Source organism: Chiloscyllium punctatum, chromosome 36, assembly GCF_047496795.1.
Source record: "Chiloscyllium punctatum isolate Juve2018m chromosome 36, sChiPun1.3, whole genome shotgun sequence".
Classification (NCBI taxonomy): domain Eukaryota; kingdom Metazoa; phylum Chordata; class Chondrichthyes; order Orectolobiformes; family Hemiscylliidae; genus Chiloscyllium; species Chiloscyllium punctatum.
The window spans coordinates 1783584-1802198 of NC_092774.1; the positions used below are offsets into that span (position 1 = coordinate 1783584).

The 18615-nt window shown below is 43.6% G+C and overlaps 1 long non-coding RNA gene across 2 annotated transcripts in view; it reads right to left on the reverse strand.

Moving 5' to 3' along the window:
* Positions 1-4909: 4909 nt before the first annotated feature.
* The window catches only part of LOC140460159 (uncharacterized), a 65373-nt gene continuing 51667 nt past the window's right edge, over positions 4910-18615 (reverse strand). For both annotated transcript variants that reach the window (XR_011953890.1, XR_011953889.1), the window contains exon 4: positions 4910-5017. This is a non-coding gene — a long non-coding RNA (uncharacterized lncRNA). The remainder of the gene's footprint in view (positions 5018-18615) is intronic.

Genomic DNA, 18615 nt, shown 5'->3' on the forward strand with positions numbered 1-18615 from the left:
ACTGTATCGGCTATGTCATGTGAACATGTTGAAACCTTACTATAATGGAGACAGGGAACTGGAGAAACAGGTGGTAGTTACCACCCCCCACAGTGAGGAATCAAATCCAGATATCGTGGAGTTTGATGTGTCTCAAAATACGTTAAATAATGAGGTCGTCCTCAAGGAGTGGAATAGGTTAGTGAGTTACCTGTCTCAGGAGCAAAGAACTAAGTGAAAGGTTTGTTGCAGCAGTATGGGGACATATGCAGGAATAAGATGGGGAGGACCAATACTATTGTGCATGTGGTATAAGTAGAGAATGCTGTGCTTATAAAACACACCCCTACAGACTTAATCCTCTCAAAGCCACACAGGTCCAGAAGGAAGTGGATGAGATGCTCACCGAAAATCTCATCGAACCGAGCCAGAGTGAGTGAAGTTCACCTATCATGTTAGTTCCCAAACCTGATGGGACTCAACAATTTTGCGTGGACTGTCAGAAGGTCAATGCCATAACAATACCAAGATTGGAGAACTGTATACAGAAAGTTGGACAAGCCACTTACATCATGAAGTTGGAGTCACCACGTGGTTTTTGGCAGGCACCTTTCTCAGAGAAAGCGAAAGAAGTTTCTGTGTTTGTAATCCCAAATGGGCTGTATCAATTCAAAATGATGCCCTTTGGAATGATGAATACACCAGCCACATTCCAAAGACTGATGAGCAGAGTTGTGGCCGGATTAACAAACTGTGCAGTCTCGATGATGGAGTGATCTTTAGCGAGTCATGGAAAGAGCTCTTTGAACGATTGCGAGAAGCAAGACTGGTAATAAAATTAAGAAAATAGAATTCACGAAGGCAGAGGTGATGTTCTTGGGACATAACATCAGTCATGGAAGGTACACCTCAAGGAACGCAAAGACAAAAGGTATCGAGGAATTTCCATGACCATCCTCGAAGAAAGAGGTGCTTCCATTTTTGAGACTAAGTGGAATTCTGTGAGAAGTTTGTTCCAAACTTCAGCAGTGTCGTGGTACCACCAAGAGATTTACTAAGGAAAAACACAAAATTCCATTGGACAGAACAATGTCAGGAGGCATTTGAGAATTGAAAGGCTGTTTTAATCACCACATCAGTTGCAGTTACACCAAAGGTTTTGAAACCCTTCAAAGTTGCAATCGATGCTAGCAGTATAGGAGTTGAAGCTGTACTGCTACAGGAAGATGATGATAGATTGAATGGCCAACTGGCGACTTTTCAAAGAAACTCAGCACCCACCAGAGAAAATGCCATACCATTGAAAAAGAATTATTGAGTTTGGTGCTGGCCTCACAACATTTTAATGTTTATGTGATGAACAATGTGTTGCAGACGGTTGGGAACATGGACCACGATCCTCTTACATTCTTGGAAAGATTTAAAGACAATGTTATGAGACTATTTTGTTGAAGTCTTATGTTACAGACTTTTAAATTACAAATTGTACGTGTTGCAGGTCATAAAACTGTGATAGCAGATGTATTATTGCAGATTTAAAGGAAAAAGTTTAGGTAAGATTTGACTGTTTCCAATGTTACATATGTATGCAGAAATTCATCTGGAAAGTATAACTTAGATTAATGACATATATATTTCACAGTAATGGGATTAAGAATTAGACCTTTTCATTATGATGGTTCATTTTTTCTTAAGGAGGGATGTGTTATGAAATTGCAGGTGTGTACTGGCAGCAACTGCTGTAGAGTGAAGAAACTCATGGAGAGCTAATTGACCATCTAACACCTTGCTCTCAAAGGAGTTAGAAAACTCTCTCTATCAAAGGGACCTTTTCATGTGAAACATACGCGCAATAAAAAGAAAGAAATAACCCAGGGAACTCAGCAGCTGGAAGAGTGAAGACACAGAAGAAGACAGTGACTGTGTGGATTTGAAATTAAGTCAATGTAATTTTAATAAATGTCTGATTGGAACAGTATATTGTTATTGAGGTGGAGGCAGATAGTAAGCTGTTATGAGAAAGTGGGGTTTATAGTTGTGAATAGTTGTTGTTTAATGCTCACTTTTAGAATTAAAAAATAAATTGATGTTATTTTCTCTAAATAGTGTAATTTGGCAGTTCTCTGTCACTCATATTTTAACGAGGGGAGGTGAGTTTTTCTGGGTGTTTGGTTTAATTAATAGAGGGGTTCAACTCCATGTTGGAACACATATATGAGATATGAATGTTTGTGAGTGAATGTTAGTGTTCATGGCTGTGAGTGTGAGACCATGAATGGAGTATGAACAAGGGATAGGTCATTGTACCTTCAGGACTGTATAAAATTGAATCTGATTCAGTAACTCAATATCCTTGTCTTCACTGATGGTAAATTTCCTGGGATATCAAACCTGAAGCATTTGAATGGCATTGTTTGAAAGATTTATTTGAGACATTTAATTTGGTGAGCTCAACTAAATTGAACCAATTTAACATTTTATAAATGCCCTTTTCCAACTTTGAAGATTGTGCCTTCAGGTTAATATTTCTCTTAACTCAGCAGCCTGCAAATATCCTGTGTCAGCACATCAATAACTGGAATATCAGATGGGGCCAGAGTTAACCTGTTTGTTTTAAACTTTAACCAAAGCCTGTCCTTATTAAATGTTGCACTGTCCAAGGCAACACCTCTATCAGTCAGAGTTGATTTGCCAACCACTCAGCATTCTCCTGTCATATAGTATCCAATATTGTTTTCCCTTTACTTTGGTATCTCTTGTGAATTATCCTGATGAGTTCTGGATGACAAGCGTTAACAAAATGTGTCTCTTTCTGCAGCACTCACATTATGTGCTTATTGATGAACACTTGGTGAATGGATGGATAGTTTTATTCTATGTTTAGTGTATAGAAAGCATACCACTGGTCAGATTGGGAGCTGGATGCATTAATTAACTGTGTGTTGTGACCCATGGAGAAGTGGGATCAGAAAAACAGTGCACCTTTCTCATCTCAGTCATACATAAAACAGGAGGCTCACTGTGGGATACCTGATGGCAAAAACATGTCAGTGGAAGTAAGGGAATAATAATTGGTAAAGGATAAATGGCTTTGGCAGTTACAGAAACTTTCCTAGAGAGGGACATTTTATCCCTGAGTGATAGACAAAAAGTAACCAAAGCCAGGCTGTTAGAATTGGTGAGGACGTGGAAGTTAGGATTCAAAGCAGGGACAAGTAAAGTCGACACAATTGGGGTAATAGCAGAGCATTTAAAACTGGAAAAGAAGCAAACTGATACAAGAGGTGAGTCAACTGAATTACCAAGGCTTCAGTTCCTGATGGAGCAGCTTGAACAAGAAAATGAAATGGGGAAACTCGAGGTTCAAATGATGAAAAAGGAAAAAAAATAGAGAATGAGGACTTCAGAGAGAAGAGAGAGAGAGAACTTTAAAAAGTTGAAACTGGAGCATTGACTTACAGAGCGATCTGGGCATTCAGGTGGATAAGGTGGTCAAGAAGCCATACAGCACATTTTCCTTCATTAGCTGGAGCATCGAATATAAAAATTGGCAAGTTATGTTACAGCTGAATGAAGCTTTAGTTATGCTACATTTGGAATATTGCATGGGGGTCTGCTCTCCACACTACCAGAAGATGCTTCGGAAGGAGGTGCAGAGAAGGTTTACTGTAATGTTGCCTGGTCTGGAGAGTTTGGATAATGAGGAGATGTTGGATAAATTCAGATTATTTTCACTGGAATAATGGAAGCTGTGGGGTGTCCTGATCGAGCTCTACTAAATTATGAGAAGCATAAATAGGATGGATAGTCAGAGACTGGAAATTTAGGTGCAGGAGAAAGAGAGTGAATGAGCATTGAAAAGTGAAACAGGAGAGAGGCAGGAGAAAGGAAAGGGAGTGTGAAAAGGAATACTGGGTTAGAAAGCTGGAAGGGAGAAAGAAGATGGCTGAGACTCTGAGGAGTTTTCCAGTGGGGAAACATCTAGATTCAACCCAAGAGCCAGTGGGAAGATTTTTAAATTGGTGGAAGTCTTTCTGGGGTTTGATGAAAGGGACATGGAAGCATTTTAAAATTTCTTTTGAAAGGACAAACAGACGATGTGGCCAAAATAAAAGTGGGCATTGCTTGTACAAAAACCTTGCTTTCTGAAGAGGCTTTTGTAGATATTGAGGTGAGAAAAAGGACGATTGTCATAACACAGGAGTTTGCCTCTGAGGTTGTCAGACAGCTATTTCTGGAATATCCAGAAGCAGTCTGGACAAACATATAAGGAATTTGAGAGATGATTTGACTGGAGTGAAAGTAGCAGCTTCTCTAGTTGTCACCGAAAGCTCAGTGAGGTCAAGGAGATGGAGCTGTAACAGGAAAGGGTTCCAAGAATTTATCCATGATGTGTAATAAGCACATTTTTACTTGTCAGTTCTTCCCCGGGATGTTGTGTAGATTTGTAAAACCATATATGCGAGATCATTGGAAACCCACAACATTTCATTGTCATTCCAGTTTTTAAGGAATCATATAGCAGGGTGTTAGTGGAGTGTGAGACATTTATTGAAAACCAAAAGCAGGATACCAGCATATCCTTAACCCTGTGGATAAATAATGGTTCTACAGTTCCCAGAGACGATGCCCTTGAGAACAATTACAGTTAATACAGTGATAGAGAGGGTGACTCAGTTCTTCACTTGATATTGTGATGAAGACCATGATATATAAAGAAGAGTGTTGTCACGGTAATGTCACTAAAGTGATAATCCAGAACTTCAAGCTCATGTTCTGAGGAGATGGGCATGAGTCCTACTCTAGCAGATGGTGAAATTCAATAAAAATCTGGAATAAAAAGCTGGCTTTAATGGTGACCATGCAATATCTACCGTAAAAACCCATCTGGTTTCCTTTAGGGGGTTACATCTGCTATCCTTACCTGGTCGGGTCTGCACCTGATTCCAGATCCATAGCATTCTGGGTCACTCTTAGCTGCCTTCTGAGCAAGTCGGGATGGGCAATAAATGCTGGCCTTGTCAGTTCTTCCCATATCCTAAGATTAAACAAAACCAATATTATTCATATTGTTTGGAAACCTGGGTTCTAGAGTAGAGAGAACATGTACAGCTCTGTGTTTGATCTGTAGTGGTGTTAAGAGATTCTGTTTCAGTTTCATTTCTGAGCCCCATGAGTTGCACTGCATGGTCTGGTGTTTAATTTATATGCTCCGAAACAAGGTCTTTAAAACACCTGAAGTGAACAGTGTAGTCCATTAGAAACAGAGAGAAAAGTGAATAAAAATCTGCTGTTTGTGACAAATAAGGAGTCCTGTGACTCAGGCTGCAGAAAGACAGAACCATCCAGAACTTCAGGAAGAGTGTGCAGTTTCCATCAGAGAGAAGCATAGAGTCAGAGAGATGTACAGCATGGAGACAGACCCTTCGGTCCAACTTGTCCATGCCGACCAGATATCCTAACCTAATCTAGTCCCACGTGGCAGCACCCAACCCATATCCATCCCAATCCTTCCTGTTCATATGCCCCTCCAGATGCCTTTTAAATGCTGCAATTGTACCAGCCTCCACCACATCCTCTGGCAGCTCATTCCATACACGTACCACCCTCTGAGTGAAAACATTGCCCCTTAGGTCCCTTTTATATCTTTGTCTTCTCACCCTAAACCTATGCCCTCTATGTACTTCCCCACCCCAGGGAAAAGACTTTGTCTATTTATCCTATCCATGCCCCTCATGATTTTATAAATGTTTATAAGGTCACCCCTCAGCCTCCAATGCTCCAGACCCAGCTTATTCAACCTCTTCCAAGAGCTCAAATCCTCCAAACCTGGCAACATCCTTGTAAATCTTTTGTGAACCATTTCAAGCTTCACAACATCCTTCTGATAGGAAGGAGACCAGAATTGCACGCAATATTCCAAGACTGGCCCAACTAGTGTCCTGTACAACCGCAACATGATCTCCCAACTCCTGTACTCAATACTCTGACCATTAAAGGAAAGCATACCAAACACCTTCTTCACTATCCTATCTACCTGCAACTCTACTTTCAAGGAGCTATGAACCTGCACTCCAAGGTCTCTTTGTTCAGCAACACTCCCTAGGACCTTACCATTAAGTGTATAAGTCCTGCTAAGATTTGCTTTCCCAAAATGCAGCACCTCGCATTTATCTAAATTAAACTCCATCTGCCACTTCTCAGCCCACTGGCCCATCTGGTCAAGATCCTGTTGTAATCTGAGGTAACCCCCTTCGCTGTCCACTACACCTCAAATTTTGGTGTCATCTGCAAACTTACTAACTGTATCTCTTATGCTCGCACCCTAATCATTTTTGTAAATTACAAAAAATAGAGGACCCAGCACCGATCCTTGTGGCACTCCACTGGTCACAGGCCTCCAGTCTGAAAAACAACCCTCCACCACCATCCTCTGTCTTCTACCTTTGAGCCAATTCTGTATCCAAACAACTGGTTCTCCCTGTATTCCATGAAATCCAACCTTGCTAATCAGTCTCCTATGGGAGCCTTGTCAAACGCCTTACTGAAGTCCACATAGATCACATCTACCACTCTGCCCTCATCAATCCTCTTTGTTACTTCCTCAAAAAACTCAATCAAGTTTGTGAGATATGATTTCCCACGGACAAAGCCATGTTGACTATCCCTAATCAGCCCTAGCCTTTCCAAATACATATACATCCTGTCCTTCAGGATTCCCTCCAACAACTTGCCCACCACCGAGTTCAGGCTCACTGGTCTATAGTTCCCTGGCTTGTCCTTACCATTCATCTTAAACAGTGGCACCACGTTAGCCAACCTCCAGTCTTCTGGCACCTCACCTGTGAGTATCGATGATACAAATATCTCAGCAAGAGGCCCAGCAATCACTTCTCCAGTTTCCCACAGAGTTCTAGGGTACACCTGATCAGGTCCTGGGGATTTATCAACTTTTATGTGTTTCAAGACTTCCAGCACTTCCTCCTCTGTATTATGGACATTTTGCAAGATGTCACCATCTATTTCCCTATAGTCTATATCTTCCATATCCTTTTCCACAGTAAATACCGATGCAAAACACTCATTTAGTATCTCCCCCATTTTCTGCGGCTCCACACAAAGGCCGCAACTCTTGCTGGTCTTTGAAAGGCTCTATTCTCTCCCGAGTTACTGTTTTGTCTTTAATGTATTTGTAAAAACTCTTTGGATTCTCCTTAATTCTATTTGCCAAAGCTATCTCATGTTCCCTTTTTGCCCTCCTGATTTCCTTCTTAAATATACTCCTACTTTCTTTATACTCTTCTAAGGATTCACTCGATCTATCCTGTCTACACCTGACATATGCTTCCTTCTTTTTCTTAACCAAACCCTCAATTTCTTTCGATATCCAGCATTCCCTGTATCTACCAACCTTTCCTTTCACCCTAACAGGAATATACTTTCTTTGGATTCTCGTTATCTCATTTCTGAAGGCTTCCTATTTTCCAACCGTCACTTTACCTGCGAACATCTGCCTCCAATCAGCTTTCGAAAGTTCTTGCCGAAGACCGTCAAAATTGGTCTTTCTCCAATTTAGAACTTCAACTTTTAGATCTGGTCCATCCTTTTCCATCATTATTTTAAATCTAATAGAATTATGGTCGCTGGCTCCAAAGTGCTCCCCCACTGACACCTCAGTCACCTGCCCTGCCTTATTTCCCAAGAGTAGGTCAAGTTTTGCACCTTCTCTAGTAGGTACATCCACATACTGAATCAGAAAATTGTCTTGTACACACTTAACAAATTCCTCTCCATCTAAACCTTTAACACTATGGCAGTCCCAGTCTATGTTTGGAAAGTTAAAATCCCCTACCATAACCACCCTATTAATCTTACAGATAGCTGAGATCTCCTTACAAGTTTGTTTCTCAATTTCCCTCTGACTATTAGGGGGTCTATAATACAATCCCAATAAGGTTATCATCCATTTCTTATTTCTCAGTTCCACTCAAATAACTTCCCTGGATGTATTTACGGGAACATCCTCCCTCAGCACAGCTGTAATGCTATCCCTCATCTAAAATGTCACCCCCTCTCCTCTCTCGCCTCCCTTTCTATCCTTCCTGTAGCATTTGTATCCTGGAACATTAAGCTGCCAGTCCTGCCCATCACAGAGCCATGTTTCTGTAATTGCTATGATATCCCAGTCCCATGTTCCTAACCGTGCCCTGAGTTCATCTGTCTTCCCTGTTAGGCCCCTTGCATTGAAATAAATGCAGTTTAATTTATTAGTCCTACCTTGTCCCTGCCTGCTCTGACTGGTTGAGTCACTTCTGTTCTCAACTGTACCAGTCTCAGATTGATCTCTTTCCTCACTACCTCCCTGGGTCCCATCACCCCACCTTACTAATTTAAATCCTCCCGAGCAGCTCGAGCAAATCTCCCCGCCAGGATATTGGTCCCCTTCCAATTTAGGTGCAAACTGTCCTTCTTCTACAGGTCACTTCTACTCCAAAAGGGATTCCAATGATCCAAAAATGTGAATCCTTCCCCCATACACCAGCTCCTCAGCCATGCATTCATCTACTCTATCCTCCTATTCCTGCCCTCACTAGCTCGTAGCATCAGGAGTAATCCAGATATTCCTACTCCCGAGGGCCTCCTTTTTAAATTTCTGCCTAACTCTCCATAATCTCCCTTCAGAATCTCAACCTTTTCTCTTCCAATGCCATTGGTTCCAATGTGGACAATGACCTCTTGCTGGTCCCTCTCCCCCGCGAGAACATTCTGCACCCTCTCTGAGACATCCTTGATCCTGGCACCAGGGAAGTAACACACCATTCTGCTTTTGTGCTGCTGGCCACAGAAACGTCTGTCTGTACCTCGAACTAGAGAATTCCCGAACACAATTGATCTCTTGGAACCTGTCATACCCCTCGTTGCATTCGAGCCAGTCTCAATACCAGCAACTTGGCTGTTCGTGCTACGTTCCCCTGAGAATCCATCACCCCTGACATTTTCCAAAACAGCATACCTGTTTGAAATGGGTTTTTCCCACAAAAGACTCCTGCACTAGCTGCCTACCTCTCTTATCTTTCCTGGAGTTAACCCATCTAGGTGACTGTATCTGAGAGTTTCCCCCCATCCTATAACTGTTATCCATCATACACTGTTGCTGTTGCAAATTTCTCATTGATTCTAACTGTCTCCCCAACCAATCCATTCGATCTGATAAGATTCACAGCCAGTAGCATTAAAAGAACACCGTTAGAAAGGAAAGCTGCTCAAGGAGACATTAAGCAATAGCAGAGGACGGTATTGATCCATCGACCTCTGGATTATGGGCCCAGCGTACTCCCGCTGCACCACTCCACCACCCCTAACAGGGGAAGTGAAATGAATACTCTGCTTCAGTATTCACACTAGAGAAAGACAATGTTGTAGAGGACAATACTGAGATACAGGCTACTAGACTTGATGGGATTGAGGTTCACAAGGAGGAGATGTCAGCAATTCTGGAAAGTGTAAAAATAGATAAGTCCCCTGTGCTGGGAGGGATTTATCCTCGGATTCTCTAGAAAGCCCGGGAGGAGATTGCCCAGCCTTTGGCTTTGATCTTTATGTCATCATTGTCGACAGGAATAGTGCCAGAAGACTGGAGGATAGCAAATGTTCTCCCCTTTTTCAAGAAGGGAAGTAGAGACAACCCTGGGTAATTATAGACCAGTGAGCCTTACTTCGGTTATGGGTAAAGTTTTGGAAAGGGTTATAAGACACAGAGTTTGTAATCATCTGGAGAGGAATAAGTTGATTAGGGACAGTCAACACAGTTTTGTGAAGGGTAGGCTGTGCCTCACAAACCTTATTGAGTTCTTTGAGAAGGTGACCAAACAGGTAGATAAGGTTAAAGCGGTCGATGTGGTGTATATGGATTTCAGTAAAGCGTTTGACAAGGTTTCCCACGGTAGACTATTGCACAAAATACAGAGGCATGGAATTGAAGGTGTTTAGATCAGAAATTGGTGAGCTGAAAGAAGGCAGAAGGTGGTGGTTGATGGGAAATATTCATCCTGGAGTTCAGTTACTAATGGTCTACCACAAGGATCTGTTTTGGGTCCACTGCTGTTTGTCATTTTTATAAATGACCTGCATGAGCCACAGAAGGTTGGGTTAGTAAATTTATGGGTGACACTAAGGTCAGTAGAGTCGTGGACAGTGATGAAGGATGTTGTAGGTTACAGAGAGACAGTGATAAGCTGCAGAGCTGGGCGGAGAGGTCGTAAATGGAGTTTATTGCGGAAAAGTGTAAGGTGATTCACTATGGAAGGAGGAACAGGAATGCAGAGCACTGGGCTCATGATAAGATTCTTGGAAGTGCAGATGAGCAGAGGGATCTCGGTGTCCATGTACATAAATCCTTGAAACTTGCCACCCATGTTGATAGGGTTGTGAAGGAGGCATATGGTGTGTTAGCTTTCATTCGTAGAGGTATTGAGTTTTGGAACAATGAGATCATGCTGCAGCTGGACAAAACTCAGGTGCAGCCGCACTTGGAGTATTGTGCACAGTTGTGGTCATCGCATTATAGGAAGGATGTGGAAGGTTTGGAAAGGGTTCAGAGGAGATTTACTAGAATGTTGCCTGGTATGGAGGGAAGGTCTGATGAGGAAAGGCTGAGGGACTTGAGGCTGTTTTCATCGGAGAGAAGAAGGTTGGGAGGTAACTTAATTGAGACGTATAAGATAATCAGAGGGTTAGGTAGAGCGGACGGTGATGGCTCGCACAAGGGGTAATAGATATAGGACAGATATCAGAGATAGTTTCTTTATTCAGAGAGTGATAGGGGCATGGAACACACTGCCTGCAATCGGAGTAGACTCGCCAACTTTAAGGGCATTTAAATGGTCACTGGATATAGATGAGAATGGAATAGTGTAGGTTAAATGGGCTTCAGTTTGGTTTCACAGTTCGGTGCAACATCGAATGCCTGCGATGTACTGCACTGTAATGTTCTCTGTTCGAACCCCATTTTCCATCACTTGGCCCATAGCCTATATATTTTGGCATCACAAGTGTATGAAGGTTTTTGCCTTGTGACTCCAAACCCACAGCAATATAATTGACACACAACTGCCCTCTGAACTGGTCCAGCAAGCCCTCACTTTCGAGGAATTAGGGATGGGCAATAAATGCTGCCCTTGCCTATGACACTCACATCCCTTGAAAGAATATTAAAAATCCCTGGCTATGACTGGACAGATAAGTGTGGAACCAGTGAGGACAGTCCCACTCTGCTGGACACTGGAGAAGGACACTGGACACTGGGTGATCAAGTGTGTGAAAGGCTGCAGGATGGGGATGAGAAGGGAGAGTGCACCATGATCATTGAGACACAGAGTTCATCATTTACATCAATCAGACAGATCATTGAAATAAATATCCCACATGTGGAATGACCAATCCTGCAGGATATGAATGTAAAGGCAGAAGGTTTCCTTCATGTGTGACAGACAACTGCTACGTTTGAGATTGAATTAATCTGTCAAACACATTTTTATAGAATCTCTCAATGTTCAGCAGTTGATGATAAATATTGGAATACAAAGACGGGGAATTGATGCTGGAATTGAATAGAGTTCTGGTTCCATCATTCGAGGAGAATGTCACTTGATATCAGGAATGAAGCTCAGGAAGGATGGATTGACATTGGAGAGGGAGCTGTGGAGATTTACCAGAATGATACCAGCGAACAGGGTTACAACAAGGTGGCATTTACATTGCTTGGACTTATATTCCCTCAAATGTGGAATTTAGGAGATTAAAGAGTGATTGAATTGAGAGGTTCAAGCTGATTAAAGATTGAATAGGATAAATACAGGGAAATGATTTCTCCAGTGGTGGTGGGGGTGCAGATCTTTAAATTCAAACCAGGTCATTCAGGGATGCTATTAAATATTTCTCCACACAAAGGGTGGGGGAAATCTCAAACTCTCTCCCCTGAGAAGCTGATGAAGCCGGAGAATCAAGTGAAAAATTCAACATTGAGACTGACAGCAATTTTCTGAAAGAAGCATTGAAGGATCTAGAACTGAGACAGGTCAGTACACCTCAGCTATGATCTACCTGTGAATAATGGAACAGCATCGAGGGGCTGAACGGTCTCCTCCAGGTCTGATTTTCCTCTGTATTTGAACAGAATCTCACAGTGTGCAGCTGTCGTGTTATGAGAAACAGGTTTGATATTTTAATTCAGAGCTGTCAGATGTGTGAAACTTGGCAACAACCTCAGGGCTATTTCCTTCTCTTAACGTTTCCTGTAGGAGTAGGCAGCACCACTGAAACTGAACAGGGGCCCTCCCAGAGGGAATAAAGTTACTAAAAAGAATAAGCACCGTGTTTTACATATGGAAATAAGGTTCTGATTTAGTGACTGACACCAATTCTTCATTCTTATATTTCCTGAAAAGTGGTCTGAGAATGTGAAGGGGAAAGAGGGTCAAAAATGAATCTCCCTGTATGAGTGAAGAACAATCGATCCCTTGGACAGAAACAGCACAAAGAACAAAGATCATTTACAGCCCAGGAACAGGCCCTTCAGCCCTCCAAGCCTGAGCCGATCCAAATCCACTGTCTAAATCTATCGCCCAATTCATAAGCAGCTGTATCCCTCTGTTCCCCACATACTCATGCGTCTGTTCAGTTGCATCTTAAATGAATCTACCATGTCTGCCTCTACTAGCTCTGCTGGCAACGCGTTCCAGGCTCCTACCACCCTCTGTGGTAAGTACTTTCTGTGTGTATCCCCCTTAAACTTTTCACCTCTCACCTTGAAAGCATGACCTCTCGTTATTGAATCCCTCACCCTGGGAAAAAGCTTATCTCTATCTACCCTGTCAATACCCTTCATGATTTTGTAGACCTCAATCAAGTCCCCCCCAATCTCCGCTTTGCTAATGAAAATAATCTTAACCTACTCGACCTCTCTTCATAGCTAGCACCTTCCATATCAGACAAAATTGTCTCTAAAGTAGATAATCTTCACCCTAAACTTGAAGACCTTGATCAAGATTTTAAACAAAGACACCAAATGAGTTTCTTTACTCAGAGAGTGGTAAGGGCATGGAATGCCCTGCCTGCCAATGTAGTGAACTCAGCCACATTAGGGAGATTTAACAATCCTTGGATAAGCACATGGATGATGATGGGATAGTGGAGGGGGATGGACTGAGATTAGTACACAGGTCAGCGCAACGTCAAGGGCTGAAGGGCCTGTTCTGCGCTGTATTGTTCTATATTCTATGTTCCAATAAAACAGAGTTTGTCTCAGATTGGGGATGGTGATTAACTGGTGAACAACAAAGTGAATTAACCTTGTGATGGAGAACAATTGAATCATCAGACAACCAATAACTCTGGGTCATTCACAGCCCATTTACAACCCACACTGTCCTGGGATTTAATCTCCTTCCACATTTTATGGACACACTCCCTTATCCAAAAAGTTTATCAACTCCATTTAATCTCCTGTGGAAAATCTATTGGGGAATACTCTCTGGATATGAAAGACAAGTGAAGAAATCTCCTGAATTTTCATCAATGCTCACATCTCCATCAACAAGACTATGCCTGGATCCCCCACCCTACCATTCTATTCCCTGTAGTATTGATTCTCTCGATCAGAACCTGCTCTGAACCAATGTGCAAACCAGGAAAGGACAACTGGATTCCTTCCTGACTCGATTGCTTACTTTTAAATGCTGACGTTGTGAAATGGATTTCAAGTTCTCAAACTGGTGGGATTTGTGAATCCAGGATTCTGGATTATGAGTGCAGTAACAGAACCCCTCCATCACTGGGTCTTGCTGTCAGGGAGATTGTCAAGCAGGATGTAATCTTGGGAAACATACTTGGGAAAGAGTGGTCACTGAACCACTCCACCACACTCCTTCAATCCCATCAGTGACTGAACAACTCCCTTACACTCCTTCAATCCCATCAGTGACTGAACAACTCCCCCACACTCCTTCAATCCCATCAGTGACTGAACAACTCCACCACACTCCTTCAATCCCATCAGTGACTGAACAACTCCCTCACACTCCTTCAATCCCATCAGTGACTGAACAACTCCCTCACACTCCTTCAATCCCATCAGTGACTGAACAACTCCCTCACACTCCTTCAATCCCATCAGTGACTGAACAACTCCCCCACACTCCTTCAATCCCATCAGTGACTGAACAACACTCCCACACTCCTTCAATCCCATCAGTCACTGAACAACTCCCCCACACTCCTTCAATCCCATCAGTGACTGAACAACTCCCACACACTCCTTCAATCCCATCAGTGACTGAACAACACCCTCACACTCCTTCAATCCCATCAGTGACTGAACAACACCCCCACACTCCTTCAATCACATCAGTGACTGAACAACTCCCTCACACTCCTTCAATCCCATCAGTGACTGAACAACACCCTCACACTCCTTCAATCCCATCAGTGACTGAACAACACCCCCACACTCCTTCAATCACATCAGTGACTGAACAACTCCCTCACACTCCGTCAATCCCATCAGTGACTGAACAACTCCCCCACACTCCTTCAATCCCATCAGTGACTGAACAACTCCCCCACACTCCTTCAATCCCATCAGTAACTGAACAACTCCCCCACACTCCTTCAATCCCATCAGTGACTGAACAACTCCCCCACACTCCTTCAATCCCATCAGTGACTGAACAACTCCCCCACACTCCTTCAATCCCATCAGTGACTGAACAACTCCCTCACACTCCGTCAATCCCATCAGTGACTGAACAACTCCCCCACACTCCTTCAATCCCATCAGTGACTGAACAACTCCCCCACACTCCTTCAATCCCATCAGTGACTGAACAACTCCCCCACACTCCTTCAATCCCATCAGTGACTGAACAACTCCCCCACACTCCTTCAATCCCATCAGTTACTGAACAACTCCCCCACACTCCTTCAATCCCATCAGTGACTGAACAACTCCCTCACACTCCTTCAATCCCATCAGTGACTGAACAACTCCCCCACACTCCTTCAATCCCATCAGTGACTGAACAACTCCCTCACACTCCTTCAATCCCATCAGTGACTGAACAACTCCCTCACACTCCTTCAATCACATCAGTGACTGAACAACTCCCCCACACTCCTTCAATCCCATCAGTGACTGAACAACTCCCTCACACTCCGTCAATCCCATCAGTGACTGAACAACTCCCTCACACTGCTTCAATCCCATCAGTGACTGAACAACTCCCCCACACTCCTTCAATCCCATCAGTGACTGAGTCAGTCAAGGTCAGTGTGGCCTTGGTGAGCCCTGGGTCAGGTTTCACAACAGGGTCTTACTGAGTGAGGTCTGAGGGGTAAACAGAGAAGGAGAAAACATGAGGGAAATTACAGGAGGGGGACATTCAAGGGTGGACAACGTTCTCAGCTCAGAAACAATTTGCTGCATGTGGATCTGACACAGTCAGTGAAACATTTCGAGTATGGTTTCCATCAATCATTGCTGATGGGGTGAGGTTACTTTTGCGTGCATGTAACACTGCTTCTTGTTGATAAGGGCTCCATCTAAAAGCCATTTCCGTTGTTTAACTCGAGTGTAGCAGTGGGCCAGTTCTGTGAGCAACCCACTGACCTGTGCTGGATAGGTGTCGGGGTTGGGGATGGGGTTGTGGGGTATGGGGGAGGGGGTGGTCAGTAAAAAGTAGATGATCGCTCTGGCCTCATCCACTGCTCAGCTCTGCAAATCATAAACAAGGATTGGCCATTCAACTGTGAAGCTGAAATTGTGAATGTTCACCATCATGATTAAGCCGAAGTAAAGACACATATATTGTATATATTGATTGAGATAGAAATAAACAAGTTCACATGTTGTGAATTCATTCATGGACGTATATATACATTAGTAAATACATAGAAAGGACAAGACAGAGATATTGACAGACAGAGTGATTCACTCATACAAGGTCAGTCCTAATAGTTCAGACAGTGTTACTGGTGAGGGTGATATACAGACACTCAGTACTGTTAGTGATGTCAGTACAGTGTTATTAGAGAGGGTAACAAGGTGGTGAGGATACAGAGTCAGTCAGTGCTGCCTCTCACAAACTGACAGAAATCAAAAAGGGATTATTTTCATGGCATGGGCTGAGGGGTCTTTCCTATTGCCCAGAAATGTAACACACTATTGTCTCGATCCCAGGAAAGACAATTTGTGATTATTGCTCTATATTTTACTGCTTGGTCATGGAATGTGAGCATCATCAGCTGGACTATTGTTCATAAGCAAAAATGCCCTTGAGAAAGTGGGGTGATCTGTCTTTTTGAACTGCTGCAGTCGAAACTATTAGGGAGAGACTTGCAGCATTTTAACTCAGTGATGATGCAGGAACAGTGATGTCATTCCAACTCAGGATGGTGTGTGAGTTACCGGGGGAACTTGTAGGTGATGGTGATCCCATACAGAAGCGGCCCCTGTCCATCCATGTGGTAGGGGTCAAGGGTTGAGAAGGGGCTGTCGAATGAGCCTTGGTGAATTGATACAGTTGATCTTGTGAATGGTACACATTGCTGCCATTGTGGATGTGTTGAATATTAATGGTGGTGGATAGGTGCCGAACAACCCAGCAGCTTTGTCCTGGATGGTGCCAAGCTTCATAAAGGAGTTATCTGTACACGAACTGGCGTCGCTCAGTCCCCTCACTCTCAGGAAGATACCAGGACACTGACTTGTGTCTCTCAGTCCCTTCTCTTTCACGGAGATATCTGTGTACTAACTGGTGCCTCTCAGTCCCCTCTCTCTCTCAGGGAGATACCTGTACACTGATTGGTGTCTCTTAGTCACCCCACCCCCTCCTCTCTCTCAGGGAAATATCTGCAGCTGACTGTTGTCCCTCAGTTCCCCCTCCCTCTCTCTCAGGGAGATACCTGTACACTGACTGGTGTCTCTCAGTCCCCTCTCTCTCTCAGGGAGATATCTGTACACTGACTGGTGTCTCTCAGACCCCCCTCTTTCTCTCAGGGAGATATCTGTACACTGACTGGTGTCTCTCAGCCCCCTCTCTCTCTCAGGGAGATATCTGTCCACTGACTGGTGTCTCTCAGTCCCCCCTCTCTCTCTCAAGTTAAAAATCACACAACACCAGGTTATAGTCCAACAGGTTTAATTGGAAGCATACTAGCTTTCTGAGCGGCGCTCCTTCATCAGGTGATAGTGGAGGGCTCGATCGTAACACAGAATTTATAGCAAACATTTACAGTGTGATGTAACTGAAATTATACATTGAAAAAATTGATTGTCTGTTAAGCCTTTCATCTGTTAGAATACAGTGATAGTTTCACTTCTTTCATGTGCAAATCACAAAACCTTTTTTTAAAAGTTGCATTCTCGGGTTAGCTGTTAACAATGGTGGTAGCTAGACAACATGTTGAAGGTGTTGGCCCCTGTGTCCTCTGTCTATGCCATGATGTTTAAATTGATTCTAATCTAAGAAGTGAGATAACGGAGTTTTACATAAATTCATGCAGTTTTTGAGCTCAGAGTTCTACATGAATGTATGCAGTTTTTGAGCAAAGTACAATGTAACTCTGCAAGTACAAATTCACCCCACAAAATATATGTGTGCATGTGGGTCTTTGTCTGTGTGTGTGTCTGTCTGGGGTGGGGGTTGTGAGTGTGAGAAAGTGTGTGAGTGAGAGAATGTGTGTGTGTGTGTAGTGAGTGCAGAGTGTCTTAAGTCTGTGAGGGGGTGTATGTGTGAGTGTGGGAGTGTGTGTGTCTATAAGGGTGTGTGTGGGTCTGTATGCACGTCTGTGTGTACCTGTGTCCGTGTGTATGTGAGAGTGTGTGTGTGTCGGAATATCTGTGTGTGTGTGTGTGTGTGTGTGTGTGTGTGTGTGTGTGTGTGTGTGTAGTGTAATGGTGATCACCTGTAATGTGACATGAACCCAAAGTCCCGATTGAGGCCCTCCCTTATGGGTACCGAACTTAGTTATCAGCCTCTGCTCGGCCACTTTTCTCTGCTGCCTCTCTCTCTCAGGGAGATATGTGTAAACTGACTGGTGTCTCTCAGTCTCCTCTGTCTCAGGGGGATATCTGTACACTGACTGGTGTCTCTCAGTCCTCTCTTTCTCAGGGGGATATCTGTACACTGACTGGTGTCTCTCAGTCCTCTCTTTCTCGGGGGATATCTGTACACTGACTGGTGTCTCTCAGTCCCCCCTCTCTCTCTCAGGGAGATATCTGTACACTGACTGGTGTCTCTCAGTCCTCTCTTTCTCAGGGGGATATCTGTACACTGGTGTCTCTCAGTCCTCTCTTTCTCAGGGGGATACCTGTACACTGACTGGTGTCTCTCAGTCCCCCCTCTCTCTCTCAGGGAGATATCTGTACACTGACTGGTGTCTCTCAGTCCCCTCTCTCTCAGGGGTATATCTGTACACTGACTGGTGTCTCTCAGTCCCCTCTCTCACAGGGAGATATCTGTACACTGACTGGTGTCTCTCAGTCCCCTCTCTCTCAGGGGGATACCTGTACACTGACTGGTGTCTCTCAGTCCCCTCTCTCTCTCAGGGAGATATCTGTACACTGACTGGTGTCTCTCA